We start from the raw sequence: 4,769 nt of genomic DNA, 5'->3' as shown, positions 1-4,769 counted from the left end.
AACAAGTTTACGAATTGCAACAGTAGTAACTTGATTTACTTGATCAAATGTCCGTGCCAATTACAGTACGTCGGGATGACAACCAGAAAGGTACGGACACGTATCCAAGAACATAAAAGCACAGTGCGGTGCCGAAAACAAGCTACCAGACTCACCGCACACTTTCTGGAGAAGGGTCATGGTCCTGAAGAGTTTTATTGGACAGTCCTTGAGCAACCGCACATCCCTGACTCGTGTGCGGATGTTAGCCGTTTTTTGTTCAAGATTGAACAAAAATGGGTATACCGCCTCAACAGCGACAAGGAGGGCCTTAATGAGCCTATACCCTGGATGTCCCTCTGAATGGTGCCCTGTATGATGTCCCTCTGAATGGTGCTTTGTAATAATGTCACTATGCATCGTCTACTAATACTTGTCAGTAAGCCATCAAGCAACCATACTCCAGTACGCATACACCACAATACTCATGCCATAGCAGTTGCGATACCACGGAATGAGTTTTATGCAACGCACATATATACACACTGTTGTACAATTTTAGAGCATACCTTTTTCCATCAATTAGAGGTTGAAATGGGTAGCAAACTACATCTCCCAGAATCCCAAGCATCACGTGACTGCTTTGGTCACGTGTTGTCCGTAGAGTTAGAACCATACAAAACATTACCTCACTCCGCGATCGGCGCCCCCCCGAGCAGTACCGAAGACTGCCCGGAGACACCGACGGAGAGGTGAGTGAACGCTACGCGAACTGTTTTCCCAATGCGCGTGGCGTTGGTTCTGTCCCTGCGCGGATACGCCGCTAGAGGCCACTCCGCTCTCAAAAATACGAAGTGTTACAGGGATCGCAATGACTTCGTATTGTTTGTGCGTTTTTAAACAAAATCGACACGGAGCGCTTTCCATGCATAACAGGTCTCCGCTGGGTGGTCATCCCTACTGACTGTGATAGACTACGGCGGTTACGCCTAGCCTGGTCACCACTTGATTTTACAAGAGGTTTAGACTACCTCTCGTCTCGAAGTACACTCTATTTTTTCATTCACTTTGTTTGGTCTAGTGTCACATTACTAACCGCTCTGTAAACATCATATGATTATCCACAGAGCGGTGCTCCTTTTACCTGCGCTGCAGCCAGGTGGGGTGAAGCTTCTCAACCTACACATAAGGGTGAGTGTATACTTGAGATGATGTCCTAGTATGATTGAACATATTGCAATGCCATTACGATCACAAACAGAAACAATGTGAATAACATTAAGTGTCCTATTTGTTTCTTCGTTTGTTTGTTTGTTTGTTTTACATGTTGGATCCCTTACCATTATGCACTGACAGTATACGGTTGAGTACGCCTGGATGTCCAGGTGATATCTTTTATTATTCTTTTTTTTTACAAAGCAGTAGTGTATCTTTTTAGGTCCTGAGGAATGCATTAGAAAATCTTGTGAAATGCTGAAACATGTCGACCACCATTACGTGTGGTTATTATTTAAAACCTGCACCCACACCTGCCTTTTAATCTTAGGGTTTGGGGGATATTAATAAAATTTTCTTTTTTCCACCCATTCACCTAATTTTATAATTACCCTTCACTTTTCCACTCTAATCACCATACACTGCTTTTGTCACTAGCCACTATCATACCCTTCTGTTCTGCCCTCACATCACATCTCGGTCACGGTAATCACTTACCGGCCGTCTTGTCTCCTGGGTAAGGAGATCCCATATGATGACAACAAGGGCGGTACAGTGTGGCTTCTGATGGGAACAATACATTTTTCTCCATGTACTCTTGAGTCTCGACTTGACCGTTCACTAACTATTATTTCTCACCGATACTGTTCTGCATGCATTTGGTATAGTGGTCCTTCCTGCTAGACTTACTGACTCTCTTCATTCCCAAGGTCCCCACTGACTTTCATATTAATGAGCCTGTCATTCTTAAAACATTTTTCCCGAACCCAGTCACTCCAGCTGAAAAGACATTGCACACTCTGGATTTGCAACGCTGTCTGAAGTTTTACATAGACCGCACCAAAGACTTTAGAAAGTCTTCGCAATTGTTCATTGCCTTCGGCGGTCCAAACAAAGGTCTCCCTCTGTCCAAACAGGGGATCTCGAGATGGATTTCAAGTGCCATTCTGCATTGCCACCAGTTAGCAGGGAAACCTCTAGTGGCAGGATCCGTGCTCACTCGACGAGATCGGTGGCTTCTTCTACGGCCCTCTTTGCGGGGGTACATGTCAAGGACATCTGCAGGGCTGCTACCTGGAGCAGCGTGCACACGTTCACTAGGCATTATTGCTTAGAATCTTTGCAGCAGGATGATGCGGCTGTGGGCCAGGCTGTCCTGAGAAACCTCTTCAAGTGATGGGTGAGCTTTCCTTTCTATCCCACCTTCCATGGGTAACACATTTTGTATTTTCTTACTAATGTTATAATGTACTGCTTTGCAAAATGTGTTTATGGTGTTTACTGCTTGCTATTCTGATACAAAGCATGGGAATCTATGAAAGTTCCAATACTGGGGCAAGAAAACAAGTTACTTACCTGTAACTTTAGTTCCCCAGTATTGGTAACTTTCATAGATTCCCATGCGCCCACCCACCTCCCCGGGGAAAGCTCAGCCTTCAGCAGGTATGGTGTCTAGCACACTACGGCTACGAAAATCTGAGGTTCCTTCAGGAAGGTTCTAAGGGTGAGGCTCTTCTGATTGGCTGGCGCCTAGAGTTTGGTCTCTTTTACAAAAAGAGGCTGATATGTTACAAAAGGGAATGAGGCCTAGGCCTTTCCTTTCTCTTTTGTACCTACTACTATGATATTTTTTTTTTATTACCGAGACTCCCAGTCCGACGACGGGGAATGATACAAAGCATGGGAATCTATGAAAGTTACCAATACTGGGGAACTAAAGTTACAGGTAAGTAACTTGTTTTCATATTTGAGCTTCAATGACATGTTCTTTTGATTAGTACTTTTTCATTTTATCTTTCTTTGCTTGTAGAACGATCCCAAGATGAAGGGCATTCCAATGCCCGAAATGCATTGGGAAATGATTTTCGGTGAACTATGTTTGAGAAATTACACTGGATATTGAAAGTGGATTCAACAAGAATCAAAGATCTTAAAATAATCGATCATGATGAGAATGATCATTAAAAACTTTAATTGAAGAACTTTTGTTGAACTTTTGGATTTAAAACTTTATTAGAACAAACACGCTTGTGTTGCCGATTGCTGTGCACCGGGGGACAACCCCAAATTTGAGGTTGCTTTACATAAGTCTTAGTTCATCACGCTGTTAGGAACAGACAGCTATACCCCTGTAGCACGCTACAAACGAGTAGCTTTTTCAAGCTTGGATTGCAAGGCTGTGCGAGTCCTATCTCCTATATAACTTTAGACCTATATCTAATATCCCACTCCTAGCTAAAGTTCTGGAGAAATGTGTGCAACTGAAGCTGAGCCAACACATCACCAACTCCCACCTACAAAATGACTTCAAATCTGGATTCAGGCTTGGGCACAGCACTGAAACCACCCTTCTCCACATTGTGGATGATGCCCTCCAAGCCCTTGATCAAGGCAAAACCTGTCTCCTAATCCTCCGAGATCTATCCTTGCCCTTCGATACAGTCAACCACAAAAAACTCCTTGAACACCTCAAACTCAGGATGGGACTTGATGGCCCTGTCCTTGAATGGTTTAGGTCCTTCCTGCAGAACTGCTCACAGATTCCTAATCAACTGTAACTTTTCCGCTCCCTCTACGATAACGGTTGGAGTCCCACAAGGATCAACTCTGTCCCCTACCCTCTTCAATCTTTACCTCAAACCCAACTTGTTAATCCTGTAAAGCGCTCTCATACCCTAAGGGGTCAAGTTCTAACTCTAAAAAAAATACAAATAAATAAATAAAAACCGGTCTGTGTAAAGAAACAATGGAGTTGATGCCCATGCTTAATGTTACCAAAGGGAGAATTCTTTGAAGAAAAACAACTTGCAATCATCCAAGCCCAACACTAGATGGCGGCGTTATGCAAAGTATGTGCATCTACTGCCACACATGCCTTGCTTTGTTCAGACCCTAGCGCCACTAGATGGCAGAATAATACACAGCATGTAAAATCAGAAATGACTCGGGCTGCAAAACTCAATTTTTTGAGACAGCTCGAGATCATAAATATTGCAAAAGGCATTACAATGAAGATGCTCAAGTCATCATCTTACTGATGAAAGGTGATGTCTGATCCTTCAGTCAGACAACTTGCGACGGTTGAACAACATGGTACACCATAGGTAAAAAATATTAATCTCTACCACATAAGAAAGCACGTCAAAATAAGAAAAGGCCAAGGATCCCGCCTCCAGTGGCCTAGTGGTTTTCAATAAGAAATATTGAGTCAATAATGTCAAGTTCTATGAGGGCATCACGCACTACTTTCAACTGATGCTACAGAGCCTTCACTTGTGGTCCAAAATGTAGGGAGAGGCGTGCTACCTATGGCACTGAGGAGCTTCAGAGCCTCGTGACGGGTGTGAAGCAACTGCAGAAAGCAAGGAAGCCACACCTGAAGGACTGCGTCGCCAGCATACAGGAAGCACTCTCAGGGGCAGATTTACCAGCCCCTTGCGCCACTTTTGCGTCACTTAACATGGGAAAAGTGGCGCAAGAGGCTTGTAAATTTGTCCCCAAGTCCTTCGTTTCCTTGATGGTGCCACTTTTCGGTCACAGCCTAGACGGACTGTGGCCAAACCGGGGGTAGGTAG

Source organism: Lissotriton vulgaris, unplaced genomic scaffold (genome assembly GCF_964263255.1).
Source record: "Lissotriton vulgaris unplaced genomic scaffold, aLisVul1.2 SCAFFOLD_1897, whole genome shotgun sequence".
Taxonomy (NCBI): domain Eukaryota; kingdom Metazoa; phylum Chordata; class Amphibia; order Caudata; family Salamandridae; genus Lissotriton; species Lissotriton vulgaris.
This window is presented reverse-complemented; position numbering follows the sequence as displayed.